This window comes from Mustela lutreola, chromosome 13 (genome assembly GCF_030435805.1).
Source record: "Mustela lutreola isolate mMusLut2 chromosome 13, mMusLut2.pri, whole genome shotgun sequence".
Lineage (NCBI taxonomy): Eukaryota > Metazoa > Chordata > Mammalia > Carnivora > Mustelidae > Mustela > Mustela lutreola.
Window position 1 is genome coordinate 62216672 of NC_081302.1, and position 24157 is coordinate 62240828.

At 42.8% G+C, this 24157-nt stretch overlaps 1 pseudogene; it reads left to right on the forward strand.

The window, feature by feature from the left end:
• The first annotated feature begins 7313 nt into the window (after positions 1-7313).
• LOC131813798 (small ribosomal subunit protein uS5-like) lies at positions 7314-8207 on the forward strand (annotated as a pseudogene).
• Positions 8208-24157: the final 15950 nt, after the last annotated feature.

Genomic DNA, 24157 nt, shown 5'->3' on the forward strand with positions numbered 1-24157 from the left:
TAATAAGGAGTCTGGATTTAGTCCCAAAGGTGATTGGGAGGCACTAACAGATGTTAAGTAGAGAAATAACATGATTAAAGTTTCATTTAAAGGAAATCAGTCTAGTGATAACTGCTGGGTAGGGGGAGCTGGCAAAGACAGGGAAACAAATCAGAAAGCTGCTGTACTTGTCCATGGAGATGGGGTGAGAGTTTGCATCAGAAATTATGCATGTAAAGATGGAAGAGGAACATGAATAATGGTTTTAGAAGATGAATATCAAGGGAAAACAATTCTTTGGGTGAAGCAAGAACTTTCAGAGTAAGGAGTTATAGGAATATGCAAGTGCTCTAAACAGCAACAGGGGAAACAGAACTATCAGAAAATTCTGTAATTACCAGCAAACAGAATTCAGCCTCCCTAGTGAAATGCTCATCTGCCCATATTTCCCTGCCTGCCCCATTCCCTTTGACCTGCCTTTCATCAATCCTAGCTCCCTGATCTGCCCTGAGGGCTCCCCAGTGACCAGGCCCACAGCCCATCTTCCTTCCAGAATCTGCTCAGATGCTGACTTGCTCTCTGACAAAGAGCCAATTCCATCATCCCTCTAAGATCCCAGGTTCCATATCTATAAACTGCAAACCATAATGATCCTGCTTCCCAGGATTGCTGTGAAAACCCCTGATAAATATCTGTAAAGCACCATACAAATGTGATGTATTATTGATGAAAGAAGAAAGGTTATTAGGGAGGGATGCAGGAGGAGAGGCAGAAGGGTGCGTGGAGAAATTTCTGGAGCTGGTCACTGTGCACAGTTATCAAGAAGAGTGACGTACAGACATACTCACAGTCTTGCAGTAAGATTAAAGCACCACTGGAAAGCATATGGGCTTTGGACTTGGCCAGCATTGGGTTTGAATCCTAGCTTAAGCACTCTGTAATTCTGTGGTCATGCACAAGTGACCTAAACTCTCTGAGCTCTCATTCCTTCATCTGTGATATAAAGACAATAAGTCCTCCCTTGTGTTTGGTGTTTTGAATTTTTTTGTTTTGTTTTGTATTGTTTTAGAATTAAATGAGCTAACACTTAGATGTTGGGGAGCATTTAGAAGGGGTTCAAAAATGCAGGTTTCCTTCTTCCACTTCTAATCTCTTTCTTCATGAAAAGTAATAAATATAGTTCCAAGCAGAAGCTCAGTTTTTCTGAGAGCTGCTTTCAGAGAGGAAAATATGCTGGCCTGAATTTTAATCCTCTCCCTGCTGTTGCCAGGAGTGGTTAGCTATCAACCAGCACAATCTCCAGATGGCCCAACGGTAGAGATTATTCAGAAACATGTGAATGGCTGGTGAGAACACAGTGAGTCAAAAGAATAATGGGCTCGAGCAAGTCAAGCATCTTTAAGTGTAACTTTATATACACACACATAAACCCGTAATCTCAGTAGTCTCTGGCAAAGAGCTTGTCCATAAGCATTTATCCATTGTTCAGTAGATGATCTGGCAAATCTAGCCTATGGGGAGGGGGACTTTGGTCAAATGTCCTGAGTACTCAGGACATCAGACAGTCTTCCAAATGTGGATTAGGATATAATAATTTTTAGTGCCTTGACTAAAATACTGAAAGATTATTTGGACTATTAAATGGATCTTGCTGCAGCATTCTAGAATGAAGTATGTTTCCTGCTGGTCATGAATTTTTCACTCAAAACTAAGAATCACTAAAGGGATGAATAGGAAATGAGAATTAGTTTTAATTCCTCTTCCTTGAATAGCACTGTGTTCTTCACCTTCATGCTTCAACATGGAGGACTGGGTGCAGAGAGGAGAAGGAAAAAGAAAGTGCTGGGAGACGAAGGGTGGGACTGGAGGAATTCACCTTCCTCACACGCCGGCTGCACACGAAGTCATCTTCTGGCAATGTTGGGGTCCTGGAGGAGCGAGGAGGGAGACAAAGGAGAGAAAGAAGAAGGAAAAGGGAAGAACAAGACAGAAAAGAAGAAAAATCTGGGAGGAGGGAAAAAGAAATGTAGAAGACATTAGGAAGAACACATGGCACTTGGATGCTAAACTCATAAGTGACGCTTTGGAAGTTTAAAGACACCCCTAGTGTGTGTCAGACACTGTGCTGGGACCTGGGAATATGGAGCTGGGGACGCATGGTTGCAGCTGTGAGGCACTTGCAGGAAAGAATCAAGGCTGGGAACAACTCAAGTGAAGTTCAAGAAAACTTGGCATTGCATGGAATATTAGGAAGCACTGAGAAGAGGTCAAACGCTCTCGGTGGTGAATTCCCTTCCATCGAATGGGGTTTCTATTGACATTAACCTTTGGTCTGTTTCACAAGATTTCTTAAATGTCCCGTTCAGTAGACAGGCTGGACGAAAAACTGATGTGTGTGACTTTGCATCTCAGCAAGTTCCATTTCCCCTATCCAAACAGATGTTGTTTGGCCAGAGCAGTACAGAAGAAAACATGACTACTGGATCTGGCATAAAATGGACCCATGAACCTATGCCAACTGAGTCATGTAAAAGTAAGAGGACTATACCCTCGGATACTCTTTGAAGAAAGATAGTGTCACCTGACACTGTTGGCTCACCTGTCACCTTCATCATCACACTCATTGCAGCTGTGTGGTTTCCTGTGGCTCAAAGTAAGCTAGTGCTGGGCTCGCAGAGGGCCTCCAACACAAAACTCTCAAGATGGGCCCCACCCAGCTGCTCCAAGAGCTCAGCCTTGACTCTCGAAGGATGAGAGTAAAAGGTTTCTGTCCTCCATCTCCTTCTCCCACCTCACCTACCAAACTTGGGCAATTTCTTTCTTTCCCTTCTCCCTCATTTCTCTTCCCTTTTCCCCGGCTCAGAGCCTTGTCTTCATGCTGGTGACAGACACAGAGGTTCCCGTGTTCTTTAGGCCTCGGGCCCTGATTCTCTAACTCTTCATAAGAAATCCCTGGAAAGCTAATTAAAAACTCAGGCAGGCAGGTCCCACTGCTTATGATGCTAATTAAGTGAGTTTGGCGTATGGCCTGAGAATCAACATGTTTAACACTCTCCCCATCCGCCCAGGTGATGGGGACACAGGTAGAGATGGTCAAAACACCGGGAACATTGGAAACTGGGATGGTTTGCACTGTAGAGGAGAGAGCAGGTTAGAGATGTGACAGAAGCCCCTTGGCTTGCGTACAGCCCACTGGACCCCTCTGCTACTCATCTCTCTGATGCCAATGGTCCCAGGGCTCTATTCCTGGTTCCATTTGGCTTATTCTGTACTTTTTCCTGATTTCTCTTCTCCAGTCCCATACCTGCAGGCATCTATAGATTGAAGACTGGAATACCTATTTCTAGCCCAGATCTCCCTTCAAAGCTTCAGACATATTTTCACCCAGTTGTCCCATGAGTACCCCAGGTTTAGTGTGCTCAAAACTTAATTCTTGGGTTTTGATTCTGGGTAAGATGAATGTTGCTTTGCAACCTCGGGTGTTTCTTGGTGAACTTTTGAAACTGTTCCCCTTACACAAAGGGCAAGGAGAGACTGAAGAAGGCAGAACATTCTAGCTTGTTAAATAAGCAAGGAAACTTATATATAAGGCTTATGTTGGGCAGCTGGTAGAACACTGTACCTACCAGCCAGAATCTTTAAAGTTTATACAGAGACCTTAACAGGACTCAGTCCTATATATGTCCAGATGGTCTCGACACACCTTGCTCTCTCAAGGCTGCGTCCTTGAAGTGGTTCCTAGTGCAATTTAAAGTCAACCAGCAGTCACGTTGTCCTCTTGATGACCTCCTCCAGCAATGGGTCAGCACGCTCCATCTACACTGTCTTTCTCACTTGAATGCAGCTCCAAACGCTGGGCCAGCTATTTGAGGACTCTGAACAGCAAGCAGCAGGTGGATTAGGGAAGGAGATCGGAATTCACTGAACTGCTGGTGAGTTTCCCTTCCATCCTTCTGTGTCCCCCAACCTAGATGCAAGATAGCCTGAAACCTAGAGGCAGGAACCACGATGCATAGAGAGTTATAAGGACACCCTTTACCCTGGCTCGAAGAGTGGGAAAAATAGTTCCTGAGAGAAAAATCACCCATGGTTTTTCTTCATGCTGTTCTAACACCCAGTCCCAAGCCATCCTTCCAAATGGTGACAGTAAGATTGGCAGTGGCCATTTCCACAGGGTCAAATGCTTTCTGCCATTCTGTGAGCTGCTTCAGTTTTCCCAATGGTGTGTTTTGGAGGACAAGAGTTAATTACGACAAAATGCTATATGTCCTGCATATGTACGCAAATATTTATCATTTTTAATGTTCTTCATTTCTTCCTGTAGATCTGAATTTCCATCTGGTACTATTTTTCTTTAGCCTGAAGAACATCTTTGAGAATTTCTTATAGTGTGGGGTCTGCTGGCAACAAACTCTTTCAGCTTTTGTTTATCTAAAAATGTCTTTATTTTACTTGCACTTAAGAAAAATATTTTTGCTATGTATAGAATGTCAAGTTGGCAATGTTTTTCTTTCATCGTTTTAAAAAGATATAGTTCTATTTCTTCTAGGCCCATTTTTTTCTTATAGGAAGTTAGGCATCATAAATATAATTATTCTCTCTTATGTAATGCAACTTCTTTATTTGGATGCTTTTGAGATTTTTTTCTTCTTTTGGTTTTCAGCAGTTTGACTATGATGTACTTAGGCATGGTTTTATTTGCACTTACCTGTTTGGGGTTTGCTGGGACCCACAGATGTCTGGGTTGCTGTTTTGAGTCAAATTTTTAAAATTTTCAACCAATATAGTTGCAGTTTTTTTCCTGCCCCATTCTCTCTCTCCTCTCCTTCTTAAATATGTGTTTGATTAACTGAGACACTCCCAGAGCTTAATGAAGATCTGCCCATTTAAAAAAGTCTCTGTCCTTCAGCTTAGATGATCTCTATTGGCCAGTCTTCTGGTCATTACTACTTTCTTTTGTTATGTTTAATATACTGTCAATCCCAGGAAATGAATTTTTTTTCAGGTACTGTATTTTTCTGTTTTAGTATTTAACTTTGATTCCATTTTCAATTTACATATCATTGCTGACAATTGCCCCTCTCTTCACCCATTATAACCATGTGGTCTTGAAATTCATTAACATATTTACCATAATAATGCTAAAATTCTTGTCTGTTAATTTCAACATTTAGTTATTCTGTCGGTCTCCTTTTATGATGCACTTTTCTATTGATTCTGTGTCACATTTCCCTATATCTTTGCATGACTAGTAAATTTTTATTTTATAGTAGGTGAAGTGGATGATACCTCATAGAGACTTTGGATTCATTTTCCTCTGAGAAGTGTTGACTTTCATCTTAGAAAGCAGTTAAGTTGGGTCACCTCGGTGGCTCAGTGGGTTAAAGCCTCTGCCTTCAAGTCATGATCTCAGGGTCCTAGGATTGAGCCCCACATCTGGCTCTCTGCTCAGCAGGGAGCCTGCTTCCTTTCCTCTCTCTTTGTTTGCCTCTCTGCCTACTTGTGATCTCTGTCTGTCAAATGAATAAATAAAATATTTAAGAAAGAAAGAAAGAATTGGGGAGGGTATGTGCTTTGGTGAGTGCTGTGAAGTGTGTAAACCTGGCGATTCACAGACCTGTACCCCTGGGGATAAAAATATATGTTTATAAAAAATAAAAAATTTAAAAAAATTTTAAAGAAAGAAAGAAAGAAAGAAAGAAAGAGAAAGAAAGAAAGAAGTTGAATTACTGGCAGTGACCTTAACTTATGAAGGCTTGGTTTTAGGTTTTGTTAGGGTGGTTCTATTTCAGCTTCACAACTTGCTCAGGGTGAATCATTAGTCTTAAGGCATAAGGCATAGCTGCTGGGGTTTAGTTTTAAAAGCTAGAGGCAATGTCCACATAGGTTTAACTCGAATTCCAAGCAGTATCTGTAACAGGGCACTCCTTAATCTCTACTCAGCTCTCAGCTTTCTCATTGTTGTGTCTCCCTGGGCACCTCGGAGTCTCACCCCATGCATATGATCCAGGGATCACCCAATGATTTGAATGGACCGTCTACACAGATTTTTGGCCCTATCCTATGTGGCTTCATCCTTTCTGGAATTCTGTCCTTGCCCCTCAATAGTAGACTCCTCTAACAGTCCCAAATTCCATCATCTGATCCCATAGTCCTGTAAAACTGTTTTCTCTCCTTCCTCTCTAGCTGCCACACTTTGATGGGCCTGGGAGTCCCTTTAAAGGAAAAACCATATAAATGTGCATCTCACTCTGTAAGGATCAAATCCTTACCAGCTTTTGTTCTCCCAGTTGTTTGTTTGCTTTTTTCCCCAGAGTGTGTAATTGTTACTGGCAGGACAGTGTCTAAATGTTCCACTCTGCCATTGCTCTCTCTTTCATACATTTCATCTGTTTTCTCTCTGTGTTATGGTCTGGATAATTTCGTCACATGTATCTTTCCATGCATTAAATTTCTCTCTGGCTTTGTTTCAGTGATTATTTAATCTGTCAATTGAGTTTTTAATTTTGATGACTGTGTTTTTCATTTATAGAAATTCTTTCTTTTTTACATCAGCCTCTTTTTTTTCCCCAAAGGCCTTGTTCTTTCTTATGTTTTTAATTCCTTTTTTGTTCCTTGTCATTTCAATCATACTTATTTTATAACTTCTATCTGGGGGTTGTATTGTATTATCTACATATCACGGGGGATCAAATCAAGTTACTTATTTGGTCAGTTGACTTCTATTCATAGTGGGTTACAACATTACATATTTGAGTTTTTGAATCAAATTTGGCTTTGAATTTATGTTCAGCTGAGTTTTATCTGTGAAACAATTCTTGGTGAAGGGTATATCCCAGCGAAGAGGTTTTCCTTTGAATTGCCAGATATCCCAGCACTATTGCTGGCCTGGGTACACTTTTGAGCTAATATCTTAGCTTCAGGGTTCTTGCACCTCAGCAAACTTTTTTCCAACCAGAGAGAAATTGACAATTTCCCTTGACCAATTCTTATGCGATAGGTAGATTAACTTCTAGTTCTCCTTTTTCATAAGGGATTAGCCACTTATGAATGCTGGTTCTGAAGAAGGTTTTGAGCCTCTTGTGGATCCAGGACTCAATTCCTTTTCCTAAGTGGTCATTAAAGCCCATGTTTCTTCATCTCAGATCCATTAAGGTGGCTATTATAAAAAAACAAACAAAATAGTAAGTGTTGCATGGACAGAAACTGGGACCCTCACACATTGCTGGTGGAAATTTGAAATAATGGAGCCACTGTGGAAAACAGTATGGTAGCTCCTCAAAAAATTAAAGATAGAATTACCATTTAATCCTTCCTTTCCAAGAGAACACCAAATGGTGGATGACACTGGTGCTGAGGGAGGGCCGGAGGGCCCAGGGGCCCTGGAATGGGAGGCCGGGGCCGTTTCCGCTGAGGCTTCGGCAGCGGCATCCGGGGTCAGGGCCGGGGCGGTGGTTGTGGCCGGGGCCGAGGCCGTGGAGCTCGCAGGGGCACGGCGGAGGACAAGGAGTGGATTCCCGTCACCAAGCTGGGCCGTCTGGTCAAGGACATGAAGATCAAGTCCCTGGCGGAGATCTATCTCTTCTCCCTGCCCATCAAGGAGTCTGAGATCATCGACTTCTTCCTGGGAGCCTCCCTCAAAGACGAGGTCTTGCAGATCATGCCTGTGCAGAAGCAGACGCGCGCTGGCCAGCAGACCAGGTTCAAGGCATTTGTCGCCATTGGAGATTACAATGGACACGTCGGTCTGGGTGTCAAGTGCTCCAAGGAGGTAGCCACTGCCATCTGCGGGGCCATCATTCTGGCCAAGCTTTCCATCGTCCCTGTGCAGCGAGGCTACTGGGGGAACAAGATTGGCAAGCCCTACACTGTCCCATGCAAGGTGACTGGCCGCTGTGACTCTGTGCTGGTGTGTCTCATCCCTGCCCCCCTGAGGCACTGGCATTGTCTCGGCCCCTGTGCCCAAGAAACTGCTGATGACAACTGCTACACCTCGGCCAGGAGCTGCACTGCCACCCTGGGGAACTTTGCCAAGGCTACTTTGGAAGCCATCTCCAAGACCTACAGCTATCTCACCCCTGACCTCTGGAAGGAGACTGTGTTCACCAAGTCTCCCTATCAGGAGTTCACGGACAATCTTGTGAAGACCCACACCAGAGTCTCTGTGCAGAGGACCCAGGCTCCAGCTGTTGCTACCACATAGTTTTATACAAGAAAAATAAAGTGAACTAAAGCTTGTTAAAAAAAAAAAAAAGAAAGAAAAAGAAATTACCATTTAATCAAATAATTCCGTAGCTGGGTATATACCCAAAATAATTTGAAAACAGGGAGTTGAAGTGATATTTGTACACCTATATTTATTTACAGCAACAGTATTCATAAGACCCAAAAGGTAGAAACAATCCAGATGTCCACTGGTGGATGAATATATAAAGAAAATGTGACCTATAACTATACATCTATGTCTATACCTATATCTGTATCTATATAATTTTATTCCACCTTTAAAGGGAAATGAAATTGTGGCATATGCTACAACATGGATGAACTTTGAAGACATTATGCTAAGTGAAAAAATTCAGTCAGTCACAACAGGAAAAACACTGCATGATTCCACTTACGTGAAGTAGCTCAAGTAGTCAAACTTATGGAGTTGGAAAGTTGAATAGTTACTGCCAGGGTCTGGGCAAGAGGAGGAAGGAATCATTGTTTAATGGGTACAAAGGTTCAGTTTGGGACCATGGAACAGTTCTAGAGATGGACAATGGTGATGGTTTTATGTACTTAACACTACTGAATCACACACTAAAAGTGGTGACGATGGTAAATTTCACGTAATTTATATTTTACCACAATAACAAAAATTTTCTTAAAAATCAAGCTTCTTAGTTTCTAAGACTGGAAACTACTCCCAAATCCAGGGCAGGCACACTGTCAGCTCAAATACTTACTACTCTACTGATTTATCTTATTCTTTAAAGAGCTTAACTGTACATTTAAACATTTTTTAACATTTTATCTACAATTACTGGTTGTTTTGTTAAGGGAAAGTTTCTGTTATTTTTATGTTTGTTCATAAGTAGCCTAGTCAAGTGAGGGTTTTAAACAAAGGTTGCATATTGGTGACTTACAAATTTTATTTTGTTTCTTTCTTAGCTGGACATTTCATACAAAATGCCAGATTTCCATCTTCTCTTGAAATTTTGGGATCATGGTCCATATTGGGTCACATCCTCAGTGGTTGATGGCAAGCTGAAGTAGTAGTGGCTTCCCCTCTGAGGTAGAATAGATGCTCCCAGGATTGCATAGTCACCAAAGCACCTGACGCACAAATAACTCCCCTGTTTTGCATTTCTGCCATCTAAAATGACTGAAGTTTGCAGCCACAGGGCTAAAACACTCAGATTTTTACATGTGGCCACCAAGTAAATACTTTCTTCTTTTAAGAACCCTTTTTTAAGTCAAATCCATAATCCATTCTTGAAGTACTCTCTTTTTGTTACCTAACAGAACTAGAAGTCTGATTGAAGATGTCCCCAAGAAGCAATGAGGTATCACAAAGTTTTGGGCAAGGAGGGAGCTTTTGTCTTTGCAACCTCCATCATTCCATGGACCTGCCTTCACCCTTCTTGCATTTTCCCTCTCAGGTATTAAGCAATATTGTATTTGCTTTCATTAGAAGGGACACAATGAAGTATGTAGAATACGACACTGGTGGTCAGAACACCTGTGTCATACTGCCAGACCTGTTTTTTTTTTAATAGTGGGGACATTGTTTCTAGAAAGACCAAATGACAAGCCCAGTCTCTCAGGGTTCACCTCCGACTTCATCATCTATGTGCTACTTCTGTCTTCCCTCCATCCTACAGGTTTGGGAAACTTGGTTGGTCATCCTCCATCAATCCAGTGACCATCTTTCAAGGGCACAATTGCATTTAGGGAATTTTAAAATCAGAAAAGGTAACCAGATTGCCAATGTCCCTTATAAAGAATAATTCTAGAGATTAAGCAAGACAGAAAAAGAAAAAAAAACAGCATTCATTTCATATCAGAAAAGAGCATAATTATCTCTGTCCTTAGTTGCCAGGTGTTTGTTTTTTTTTTTTTTAACATTTAAGGCAAAAATCTCCCAGTTTTGTAAATGTTGTCAACTAATTCACTAAAACAAAACCCTGCATGGACAAAGTAAAACATTTCTATGGACCCAGTTTGGCTTATGAGCCACTAATTTAGAGAAGGAAATCCTAGATAATGGAAGAATTGCTTTATAATTTATGTGTTTAATAAGTTAGATGTATCAAAACTCAAAATGCTTCACTTCATGTTACATTCCCTAATGGTTTCAGACATAAATCTTCAGCGTCTCGGTAGTCCCAATGGGAAATCAAGCTATTCACTTATTTGTGTTTCCTCATGAGGACCCAGCAGGATATGAGATAAAGAACAGATGCTTAGTCCAGCCAATGTTTTCATGAACTTGTAGATTTCATGTAGGAAGTACCTTGAGAGCTTCTGGTCCAGAGATGGCAAATAACATAGCACTTAAACAGCTCCCCTAGCCTCATGACAGACAGTTCCTGGCACAGTACCTGAAATTCCCACCCTTGGGGTTTATATTCCCCTGGATTCATGTTGGAATCTTCCCAAGTTCTCTTTGAAAAATAGCATTTCCAAATGTATTCCTTGAACCACTAGTTTTATGGGATATTCTTAAGTATTCAGTAGTTTCTGTGGTTGGAGCAGTCAGGGTTTACTTGCAACCTGGAGTCACTCTAGCCAGCTTAAGTAGCAAAACAATTATTATGTGACTATGGTTATTATTATTCCCTGGGAAGCCAGACTGGTAAGTTCCTCAGCCAGAAACCATGCAGCTAAGGCCAACAACAGGCAGAGGACAAGACCCACCCATACTGTGGCAGTTTTCTAGCATAAACGCCACTGCTCATCATATCTCCTTCTGCTTGGTAACTAGTGCACTGGAGAGTGGACCCCGGGCACTTTAGCATGACCCACCCTCAGGAAAACCAGACATTTGCAGCTCTGCTCTCAAGAGATGCAATTTTCTTCTACTGTGCTGATTTCCTCTAGCAGGTATCCCCTAGGTACACATCTCGTTGGTCCCATCCAGGTTGTGTGCCTGCATTTGACCTTCCAGGGAGTCCTGGGAAATGTAATTTTCAGGAAATGGAGGCACGCACACTCTAAGAGGCAGTGGACTGAGAGATGAGTGAGCCAACCCATAGTATCTTGCCACCTGATCAAATTAGTTTCTGCTAGTGCTCACTTCGGCAGCACGTATACGAATTAGTTTCAGCTAAGTACCCATCTTTGCTGAAGTCTTTTCAGAGCTTTTAAAATGCTAGTATGATTCTGACTCTCCAGAGAGGGTTTTATTTTTATAAGGTTATGTTACCATGAAACGCTCTTTTCTAAGCTTTCAGAGTTAGCATAATATGTAGAACACCCTTATGCCAACTATGAGTTTGTCTATTAATAGCAAGAAGTCCCTCCCTGCAAAGACCTGAGGTCTTGGTCAGGGGTTTGTTTTGTTTTGTTTTGTTTTGTTTTTAAATGAGTGAGAGAGAACATGAGAGAGGAGAAGGTCAGAGCAGACTTCCCAAGGAGCTGGGAGCCCGATGCGGGGCTTGATCCTCGAAGTCTGGGATCATGACCTGAGCCGAAGGCAGTTGCGCACCCAGCTGAGCCACCCAGGCGCCCCCTTGGTCAGTTTTGACAGACATCTAGCAGGACTAGGTGGTTAGGGTCTTCAAGAGGCTAGATGTGGGCATACAGCCACAGTGGAGACTCTGAACACCTCTGGGTCACCCAGGACGGTATGGCCTTGTTGTGTTTCCCGGAGGTTAAGGATGACTACGTTTGCATCATTCCCAGCAAGCGTTTCTGCATCCCGCACATTACTGCTCTGTGAGGATTAGTGAGTTGAGCCCACCAAATGTATTTCATCAAGGACCTTTTTTATTTAAATGGAACTCCCAGATGTGAAGGGTCATTCTCTTTTCTACTAATGACTCACTTGTTGAAAGCCAGCATTAGTGTTCAGATTACTGAAAAGAGCATTAACTAGTAATTTGCAATACATTATCATATAAGAATCTTATGATATATTATCATACGAATGATTATGGCTAAGGATTTCGTCATAAAACAAGCTTTAGCATTTACTGCATTTCTGGAGAAATAAATGTGTTCTTTGCCTCTTTCAGGATGAGGTTATAGGGTTTATATGGGTTTGGGGTGGGTGTAGAACACCATCTTGATGCTTTGTGGTTGCTGAGGTGAAGTCAACTTCGTTCAAAAAGTAGAATTAGCCTTGATCCCAAAAAGGATCATGCAGGAAGGAGATAAGACACAAGACAGGAGGGATGAGATGGAATTTTGTGATCTCACGAAAATGGAATCTGTAAGCATGAAGACAGAGCAATGAGAATCTGTGGCCAGACAGAAAATCCCGAGTGAGTCAGTGAATGCATTGTCTTGTCTTCCTCTCCACTCTAATCCTACCACTTTCTTACTGATGGGTCTCTGTTCCCCTATCCAGAGTTAGCACCTGAGGGGGTCATGAGGATGCCTGGACATTTGGTCAAATATTATTCTGGGTGTGTTTCTGTGGGTGTTTTTGGATGAGGTTAACATTTGAATCACTAGAGTGAGTAAACCAGATTGTTCTCCCCAGTATGGGAGGGCCTTACCCAATCCACTGAAAGCTTGAACAGAATAAAAAGGCTGAGGGAGAACTCTCTCTCTCTCTCTCTTTCATATGGTCAATTCTGTTTCTCTGGAGAGCCCTGACTAATAAAAACTGGATTTCTTCAAATGATTTCCCAAGCCATCCATCTTTTCCATCTATCCTCAGGTTTGTCACTCAATTAATCATCCTTTGATTTCTGCATTACTTTCTTTCTTCAAATAATTGGAGAATTTCTGCCTACATTCTTTAATGCAAATTCCTTGGCTATATTTTTCAGATCAAATAAAAAAAAATCTATAAAGCAGTGATCCTCATACTTTTTGGTCCCAGGACCACTATATACTCTTAATAATTATTAAGAACCCCCCAAATCTTTTATTTATATGGCTTATACCAATAAATATTTACCATATTGTATATATACCACTTTAGAACTTAATTAGAAGAAAGAGATTTTTTTTTAAAGATTTTATTCATTTATTGAGAGAGAGAGAACATGAATGGTGGAGGGAGAGATGGGAGGGAGGGGGGAAGCAGACTCCTTACTGAGCAGGGAACCCAATGCTGGGCTCGATTCCAGGACCCCCAAGATCATGACCTCAGCTGAAGGCAGATATTAAACTGACTGAGCTACCCTAGGTGTCCCAAAAGAAATGTTTTGAAACACAAGAATTAAAAAGCACATTTGGCTTGCCCCTGAGAAATTCTGTCATGACATATCATTCAGTTTCTAGAAAACTCCAATGTACAGAAATAACAAAGTAAGAGTGAAAAGGAGATTATCATCTTAATATTAATATGAGTTAATTGTCCTCTTGACCTTCAGAAAGGTCTTCAGGACTCCCAGGATCCCTGAGCACTTTTGAAAACCGTTGCTTTATGGTATCTGCAGATGACCTTCAGTTTACCTCTGTCTTGTCTCTCACATCCATTATCTCCTCTGAACTGGCTTAATGTACTTCCTCGTTATCTCACTTGACCAATAGCATAGTGTTCTTGTCTTCTGACAGCAAAAGCCCTGGTTCCCAGATAGTGAGCTTTTTTTTTTTTAAAGATTTTATTTATTGGGGCACCTGGGTGGCTCAGTGGGTTAAAGCCTCTGCCTTCAGCTCAGGTCATGATCCAAGGGTCCTGGGATCGAGCCCCGCATCGGGCTATCTGCTCTGGGGCAGCCTGCTTCCTCCTCTCTCTCTCTCTCTCTGCCTACTTGTGATCTCTGTCAAATAAATAAAATTATTTTTAAAAGATTTTATTTATTTATTTGAGAGTGAGAGACCACAAGCGGGGGGGGGCAGGAGGAGAAGGATAAACAGACTCCCCACTGAGCAGGAAGCCCAACGTGGGGTTCAATCCCAGGACTCTGAAATCATGACCTGAGCCAAAGGCAGCCACTTAACTAGCTTAGCCACTCAGGCACCCCGACAGTGAGCTTCTTGAGGGCAAAAGATTTATTCTTTAACATACTCTTGGCATTTTGCTGAGGAGTCAAGAAATGTCTTTTGAGTGAAATATGAAATCCCACCTATCATATATATAGTCTCGATGAAAAAAAAACTCTTTCCAAAGAACCTCTAATTAAGTCTTTCACCAGTTTAACATTTTTCTGTGTTTTCCATTAGTTACCAAATGTAGGGGATACTGTTGGTTTCCTGGGCACACATCCCCAACCCACCGAGGTCTCCTAGAGCCATGGGGTCCATTTCCCAGAACAGTTCTTCACCTTAAAGACTCCATCTCTTATTTTCCTAAAAGTTTTATTCAGCATCAAGGGTGTTTGTGCCACTAAAAGTTTAAACCCCAATTTGGGAAATGTTGACACCTCTCAAGGCAACCCTTAGCCAATGTGGCTGGGTGGGGTGGGATGGGGTCACGGGATAAAAGTCTTATTCTTCTAGAGTTGACTCAGAGAGTCAACTCTACAGCACGCTCCTCAAGTTTCTGTACTGGGACTGAGTTCTAGTTGCATCAGCAGTAAATCAGTCACTAATAAGCATTTCATCGGCTTCTCTCCCTTCCCTATCTCACCACCCCGCTTCTTCCTCTCTGCTCCCTCTTATCACCTCCCAAATAAACTATCTGAACCCAAACAATAATACTGAACAAAATCCAAACTTCTTGCCTATCATTTAAAACTTCCTGTAACTTGATTCTAACCTACCTGACTAGGCCATGTCAGCCACTCTTTACACATACTCCATCCTCTGTGCCAAGTGATTCCCAAACGCTCTCATTCCAAGTTGTATTCATTCTACACTTTCATTCATTAGTAATGGACTGAGATCATGGACTCCTTTAGACCAATAGAGCTTCTCTCCCTAGTGTGGGGAAGGGCCTAGCCTCTCATAAAGGAGGCCTCATAGAGGAGGGTGAATACCCTGTGGTCCTAAAAGCAAAAGAAAATGGAAGTTATCACTGATGGGTTGACAGCTGATGGTGTCCTTCCCAAACAGGTAGCAGGAAGGTAAAAAAGAAAGAAAATAGGTGGTTACCAAATTCGACACAAGATGATGGAGATGTCCTGGTGAGCTGAGGCAAGTCATTGACATTTATCACAGGGACAGACACTTTTTAGGGGCCCACAGACCCAGACTCATCCCTATAAGCCCCTCCCAATGCTGGCCCATACCTTGCCCAAGTGAGGACATGTGGAGGCATTGCCATGCCCCCTAGGCCTCTGCTGTAGCTGTTCTTACCAGAATAAGGATCACAAACCCACCACTCCTTGTTCTGTAGAAATTGCCATCCCCTGCTGGAGCCCCCTTACGAAGCCGTAGCTTCAGCTCTAGTTCAGAGACCCACTCTCATGTCATCCAGCACATGGATTTCTGCCCAGATTGGACACAGACTTTCCAAACATGCTCTGGAGCTCCCATGGGCTCTGAGATATTAATCAAATACCCACTTGAAGTTCTTTGGAAGCACCTTTGCTTTTTGGTTTATTGATGTGCTTATGTTGAATGAAGATACATTTCTGGTCCAGTCGTGAGTTCATTTCAAGACATATTAAAGAAGGATTTTTCCTAGCTGCTTGCTTTAGAATATTGTTCCCTAGAGACCAGGTGCTTTTCACAGCTCCTTGGAGACCTATAAGGAATGATGGAAAAATACAGCTGGGCATCTCATATGGAAATCAGACATACTGGAATTCCATTTGCATATCTGTCTTAATTTAGCCTGGTTATTGATTCTCTTGAGGTGCTTACTTCACACCTTTGCTAGTCTCTCTTAGCTTGTTTCCATCTCAAAGGAGGAGGAGCAATGGTAATTTTCAAGCACATTTTCTTCAAGAAAGACATATGTGCCCCAACTTAGTAATGGACATTTCCCTCCACAGAGCATGCCGCGTTCCAGAGCAGTGTTCGAGGACATTTTCCTATGGGCATAAATGGCAGCCAGTCCTGGAGACACTCACAGATAGATTAGATCACCATTGCCTTTAAAAGCCCACACCTCCATCCCAGATCTGCCCCTTCTCCCTAGAGGTGACCTCAGATAAAGCACTTGAATTGTCTAAGCCTCCTTTCTTTGATCTGCTATAGATATCAGTCTAACTGTTCAAAGTCCCTCCCTGGGTCCCTGCCATATAATCTTTCCTTGTGTCTGTGTCAGCAATTAAATGGTTTATAGAAGAAAGGGATTCAGATTCCTACCTGTCCTGTTGCTCTGGGTAAACCATTTCTCCCTAGAGATGTCAGTCACCAGCCTCAAAGTGACAGTCTCCAGATGTGCACATTATCACCTCCTGAGTGGAGGACTGTCTGGGGTTCTTTGTTCTTCTCCACACTTAATATGATGTGCTTCTATCTGGGCCAGTTATAGGAGGAGAAGCAACAGTCCCTCGGTTAGCATTCATATACAACAGAAGCACATGACTCTTTGGTCCCGAGCACACCATTTGGTTCACCCTAGCCAGAGTTTACCAGGGGCTAATCTACCAGGTATCCTGTGTTGACATTCCTCTCACTGACTCAAGTGGGAGTGTTGGTTCATCCAGACACAACATCAAATCATTCAGAGGAAATTCAAACTCACTGGGTACTTTGGGTGGGAACAAGGGAGACACAGAGATGGAGGCAAACGCTCACCAGCATTTCAGTTACTTAACATCTTGAGGAATTCAGCTCAAGTCAGAAGATGTGACAGTTAAGACTATGAGTGGCTACTGTAATATTGCTTCCTTAAAGTTTATTGATTATTTGTTGGTGAAGAGTTCTCCTGGAGTTTTGCTGTGTTAGATGGTAGTCAATGCTGGAGTCAACATAACCCACTGGAGACGGGAAATTGGAATCTGGAAGTCAGAGTACCGCACAGTCATCACATCTCCATCTCCAGCCATAGAGAGGATCACCTATGGCAACTTGACCAAGAGGCTGCAAAGCTAAGTAACAAATTAGGCATCTTATCAAAGTCAGGCAGGCTGAGTGGGAAATGCTCCTGAAGCATCACTGTTCGTATCTGGGCTACAGGTGAATTTCCTGACTTTGGGAGTTTCAGTTGTCATCCTTGAAATGGAGATAAGCATCTCAAAGTGTAATGGGAGGAATCTGTTTTCTCTGAGAGCAGAACATTTATCACCAGTACTTGCTGGAGGTTTTCAAGGGACAGTCCACTGGTAGTTTAGGCATGACCACAGCTATCCCAAGTCCATTTATCCCATGTTTTCATAATCTAAAGGCAGAGACAACAAGGGACGGGTAGCTCAGTCATTAAGCATCTGCCTTCAACTCAGGTCATCACCCCAGGGTCCTGGGATCAAGCCCCGCATTGGGCTCCCTGCTCCGTGGGAAGCCTGCTTCTTCCTCTCTTACTCCCCCTGCTTGTGTTCCCTCTCTCTGTGTGTCTCTATCGAATAAATAAAATCTTAAAAAGAAAAAAAGACAATAATAGAACATACTGACTTATTCTGGATAATTTTTCTGACAGGAAACCACCAATTGTAATTGCTTAGAAAGATTCTAGCATAAGGACCACCATTAAAATAAGAATTAGGCAAGGCCACTGAAGGCAGCTACTAGGTGGTTTTGAAGGAGGGCATGGATGCTGGAGTTGGCAAAAGGGGATCTTTATATAACATCATTTTACATATCCAGCTTTACAGTATGAATTCCATGGGCTGAGGATTCTGGAAAACACTTAGTTCATAGAATTTTCATACACCCTCATCCCATCATCAAGGAGCCTGCTTTTTACCTCTTCTGGCTCCTCCCTCTACCAATGGCAATTATACTGCCCAAAAGCAAAGACAACCATAAGATGCCAACAGAAAGGGCAAGGCAAATTATATAAATGCCTGGCTTGTTTAAGAGCTTGGACACTTGGACAGGAGTTTATTTTTAAGCTTGTGCTATACAACATTAATACAATACACAATTAGTTAATTGTAACATATAAAAATTTAATACGATAAAGTAGATTAACTCAAAACCTGCCACATAGTAGCATCTCTGTAAATACTTGCTTAATGAAATAAAGAGCCCTTGGATTCAGTAGGAGGGGAAATCTGGGAAAAGTCAAGAATGGAGGAAAGTGTTCAATAAATACATAGGGAGTGAATAAGAAGAGTTTCCTGTAACTAGGCTCTATGAATTTTAATCTCCTCTCTAGTACTTGCATCTTATTGACCTTCGGAAAATTCTGTAACTTCTCTGTGCCTCAGCTTAATCATCTGTAAAATGGGGATAATGATTTTCAAAACATAATTTTCAAAAAATATAAAATCATTCATTTTTACATTCATTGATAATGAAATAATAATAGGATGATATGATTGGTTCAAAGAGCATCTGAGAAGCTAGGGTACTTATGGAGAATGTAATGCAGAAATATTAGGATAAGGCAGTTGGATTAGATATGACCTGAGTAATGCCCAACATATCATAAATCAGTGAGGTTATATTTTTTATTCATGATAAATTATTTGTAAATCTCTTGGATCGAAGTCTTCAAATGAACAAATGACTTCTCTACCTCTGGAAACTTTAATCGAGATTAAGTAATAAGGCAAACCAAGGACATTCCTGGAGAAAATCCTTGGACAGCCTTTTCCCTCTTACACTGAAGGGATGTGTTGTCCACCTTTTGCCTTCATTCTAATATTCTTCTTCTAATATTCTTATTCTGGATAATTTTTCTGACAGGACCTCCCTTATTGGGTTATTAGGATTAGAACTTATAGGGATTAAATGAGCTAATACACATGCAATCCTTAAAACAGTGCCTGGCACTTACTTAGTAAATGCTGTTAAATTTATTCGACTATGAGTGTGACCCGGTAAGTCAGGTCTGCTTAATAATGCCCCAGAGGGGATTTAAAGCAAAACTCAGAACTGTTATTACTAGCTACATTGCCTTCACTTCCTTCAGGAGAGACTTCCCGCTATTAAATCAGAGGAGAAATAAATAACATTATCTGTTGGAATTACCAATATTAAAAGTAGCATTTGGGGGTGGGAGTAAAACAGAGCATCAGGGGGTGTGGAGGGTGAGCAGGAAGGGAGCAAACGAAGAGAGAACCAGAAGGCTATGGCCCTTGCCCTCCATGTCCAATGGGCCTCCAAATCACTGCAAAAGTACTGAACCACTTCTCCTCCTCACAAAGTCATACTTATCCCACACAGACTCACCTGAAATCTTCTGCCTTGCAACCTTCCCTAAGCCCAGGGCAGAGGCAGTCCCCTCCTCTCTCAAGGCTCAGAGCTCAGCTCACACCACCATCACGCTGTGTTCCGAGCACGGCCTTAGAGGAGTTGAGAGCTTGCTCTGCCTCTGCACTGTTTCTCTTCACCTGGGTGTTCCAGCCTGCGGCCCCAAATCACCAGCAGTAAATATTTGCTTACTGAGGCGTCTAGTCTTGCTCCAGCAATTTCCCTAGGGTACAGCCTGGCTGGATGCTTAGCAAACTTACTTTCTCATCTCTTGGGCTGGGTGGCTAGACCACGTGGCTTAGCCTCCCCTTGGAATATGGGTGGAAATGTGTGCCCCAATTCCAGGCTGACCCGCGATATCGCCTGTGTACGCCTCACCTTTGTCCCTTCATGTCTCTGTGTGTGTTTGTGAAAAGTAGTGAGAAGAAAGGGTGAGGGTAAGAACAGCCTCCCTAGCATTCACTAGAAAGAATCTCGTTGCAAACTAAGCTCTTCAAATATTGGGGTTCTATGACCAATGTGCTTTCTGCCTCTGCAACTCCAACCCATCACTTAGAACACAGAACTGCCACACTGTTCTCTCATTTTCTGGAGTGAAAAGCAGAGCAGAACTATATCACTTTCCAAGGGGTCAGGAAGTGAAAATATTATAAGGGAAGGAAATACTTCCTGAGAGGAAAATATCAAGGACCTTAACCTGGGGTTTTCAGATGTGGAAATAGAACACGTAAGAAAGTACTTCCTCGGGGGATGATGAAAAATGGTGGGTCCAGACTTCTCGTGAGATGGAAGACCTGCCTGGGGCAAGTGACGTGAGGAAGGGCAGTCTGCTGTCTGTCTGTCAGAGTCCTCACTGCAGGCCTCAGCACAGGAGAACACGCGAGGAAGCAAATGTGTCCCGCGGGCTGGGGCAGACCCACCACCTAAGTGTCCTCCGCCACCAACTGTGCCTCCCTGTCAGCTGCAAACAGGGAGGAGGAGCCTGGCTTCTATCAAGGGGAGAGCAGCTACTAGGAAGTCTGCGGCAGTGAGGTTTATTTTCCCTTCGTATGTCTGTAAATAAATGGTTTTAATTTGGGGAAACATACATCTGGAGTGTCGTTGTGTTGCCAAACAGACAGAGTCTTGTCACAATATGACAACTAATCCAGAAGGTTGTCTGTTTTCCGTGAAATGTTGCCTAGAGGGTGCTTGGTGTCTCGAAACTCCGAGCGCTCAGGGGCTGCCCAACCCGTGGGCATGTTCAGTTTTCGGGAAGAATTAACCAGGGAAGGACTCAGGGGATATTTGGGTCAGAGCGTGGGCCTAGAGTTTCTGGAGTCCTGGTGCTGGTCCTAGAGCTGCTTTTACTTCTCAGCAACCCCGCTTAACCTCCCTGTACTTCAGCTTCATCCTCAGGGAAATGAGACTCCGTGGAGTGCAGGCGCCCAGGATTAACGCACCTCCTTCTTGAAGAAAATAGAATTTGACATACTGACAAATAACGGCTCTGCACAAAGCTTCCTTCAGAGACTCTCAAAAGCAGAAAACCCTGTGGTGTATCTAAAATAGATGTTGATTCTTCTTTTTTTTTTTTTTTTTAAGATTTTATTTATTGACACAGAGATAAAGACATAGGGAGAGAGGGAACACAAGCAGGGTAAGTGGGAGAAGGAGAAGCAGGCTTCCCGCTGAGCAGGGAGCCCGATGCAGGGCTCGATCCCAGGACCCTGGGGATCCTGACCTCAGCTTAAGACTAAGCCAACCTGGTGTACCAATTCATTTTTAAAACACACGTTTCATTCACATTTTCAAGAACACCATTGTTTCCTACAGAAAAGCACTTTCTGAGTTATATGCCCTGTTAGTGCTTCATCGGTGCCTGGTGACTGGATTAGAAGGCACTTAAAAATAAACAAAACAAAAGAAATGTTCGCTCGCTATCAAGATAATGTTAACATTACTAGTGTGAGATCATAGAATGTTAGCCCTAGAAAAGACCTCGAAAATCATTTTGTTCTAACTGTTCATTGTTGCAGCCAAGAAAACGAAAACCTGGTGAGATGAGTCACTGGCCATTTCTCACATTTCAAAATACGTTGTCTGTATAAAATTCTCCATCATGTTAGTTAAAGTGCTGATCAGGTACATTGCACTTTCACTATCTCTGTTTCCCAAAATTATCTATTCCCACGACCGTTGTGTGTCCACTACCATTAATATCTCTTCCTTTGGCTGGGGAGGGGAAATCAACAAGATCTGAAGGGAGGAAGGATTTGGAGTTGCAGAGAGAGAAGTTTGTTTTTCTTTCTTCATATTCTTTTTTTACAGCTTCCACGGCACAGTGTGGACATTGAGATTCCCTTGTCAGCCCAGGGATTGCGTGTGAACCCCAAGAACGGTCCTTGTTTAAGGAGACCCCTGCTGCTTTTTCTTGTTATCTCTGAGGTATTTGCCATGAAGTCTGATGTCATTCTTGTTCAGAGTCAGCTCTGAGAAATTTTTGGCCTCGCAGACACTAGTGGAAAGGAAACACGTTTGGGGAGCATCAGGAATGGCAGGGAGTGTGGAAAATTGGGGTGGCTGGCGTGGGGAGGCAGGCTTGCTGGCTAAAGGAGCTAGAGGACTCTGTCCCCAGTTATTCAGCCAAGAAGGCAGATACTACCACCACCCCCATGGTACAGATGAGGAGGCAATAGTGGCCCAAGAAGCTCCCCATAGATATTTGTTATGGATGCTAACTATGGGTTTTGTGGCATTCTGAAAAGAACAACCAGGACTGAGCTTTTGTGTTTACTAGAAAAAAGTGTTCCCTTCTCAAGTTAATAAAAAAATTGTTTAGTATATTACTGGCCAACCTAAATAAACTTACTCGCACTGTGCAGAAGCATGAGAGGTGGTGGAGGAGGCTGTCCCCTCCTCCATCTGATTAGTAGCTCTGGACAGTGGCCTGTGAGTGGGAAAGGCGTAGGGGAAGGGAGGGGAGGGGCGTAAGGACTCAAAGGAAGAGTCAAGGGGAGCTCTGGCTCTAGGGTATCAGCAGTCAAATTCACTTTAAATGTGCCCAACCTCTAGTTCCTTGAGTTTCTCTCTCTCTCTCTCTGGTTGTTTTTGGTTTTGTTTTTTGGGTTTTGTTTTGTTTTGTTTGAGAGAGAATGGAGGACAGAACGCACACAAGAGTTGGGGGAGAGAGGATGGGCAGAGGGGATAGGAGAGGGAGAGAGAGAATCTTTTTTTTTTTTTTTTTAAGATTTTATTAATTTATTTTTTTGTCAGAAAGAGAGAGAGAAAGCACACAAGCAGGCAGAGAGGCAGGCAGAGGCAGAGAGAGAGTCAAGCTCCCTGCCGAGCAAGTAGCCTGATGCAGGACTAGATCCTAGGACGCTGGGATCATGACCCAAGCCGAAGGCAGCAGCTTAAACCACTGAGCCACTCAGGCGTCCCAAGAGAGAGAGAATCTTAAGTAAGCTCCACCCTCAGCGTGGAACCCAATGTGGGTCTTACCTGAGATCATGACCTGAGCCAAGATCAAGAGTCAGACTACCAACCAGGGGAGCCATCAGGAGGCCCCTTGAGTCACTCTCTTTATTAAAACAACATATGAGTCCCATTAGGATGCAGGAGAATTTCTGCTGCACAGACGTGTCCTGGCCTGGGCCAGGCTTCTCCCTGAGCCATCTGCCGAGACAGGTGAGGCTGTGCACACACCCGGAACACCTACACTCTTTCCTACTCACACACCCAGCACCTGCCCTGTGCTCCCTTGCCCACCGCAGCCTCCCACAGGAGGTGACCTTGTAGGCTCAGGGAACACAGACAGTGAGATTTAGTCGCCCAGAAGGAGGAATCCCAGGGCCACCTGGGGAGTGGTTGGGAACAGCTAGAGTGGGGGGCACATGTGTGTACCAGTGAGTGTCTAGACCCACTTGGCTACTCCAGGCACACCAGAATCCCCCCTGAACTCCCCAGGGGCCAGCTGCAGAGTCAAGCTTTGTGGAACATAAAAACTAGACAATTGCCGCAATCGCTGAGAAAAAATTACAAACTTACGAATAACAATTTGTTTGGAAATAAATATTTATTTAAAATGAGAAAACTAGAGGGGCGCCTGGGTGGCTCAGTGGGTTAAAACCTCTGCCTTCAGCTCAGGTCATGATCCCAGGGTCCTGCAATGGATTGAGCTCAGCATTGGGCTCTCTGCTCAGCAGGGAGCCTGCTTCCTCCTCTCTCTCTCTCTGCCTGCCTCTCTGCCTACTTGTGATTTCTCTCTGTCAAATAAATAAATAAATAAATAAAATCTTTAAAAAATAAATAAATAAAATGAGAAAGCTATAATAAATGACAACTGTAAACCTCTGACAATACCAGGAACATCAAAAACCAAGAACATATTTTTATTAGTTAACAGCCTAACACCTTGATATGTTTCTCACATTTTCTTGGCGGCTCTTTGAGCCCCTTTTCCTATGACAATGATATTGTAATCGCATTCTCTACACAGAGGACGGAAAGATGACTCAGTTGTCGCCTTTCCTTCCTACCTGAAGACTTCAACTTCACAACTTAATGGCGATGTATTACATTTTTTTTTAGAATTGCCTAATATGGAAAATCCTCCATTAAGTTTCTTTCCTGCGTGAGCCGCAGGATTTAAGGTCATTTCAAGTTTTCTTGTGCAGTGGCTAATCCTAAATATTCTTTAAATATAACATTCATTAACCAGTGTATCATACATCCTGTCTTGGTGGTGAATGTGTTTCCTGTTTTTTTCATCAGTGTCCATATTTTATGTCACAGAGGCAAGAAATGAAAACCTTTTCAATGTGTTTGAAAAATCATATGAATG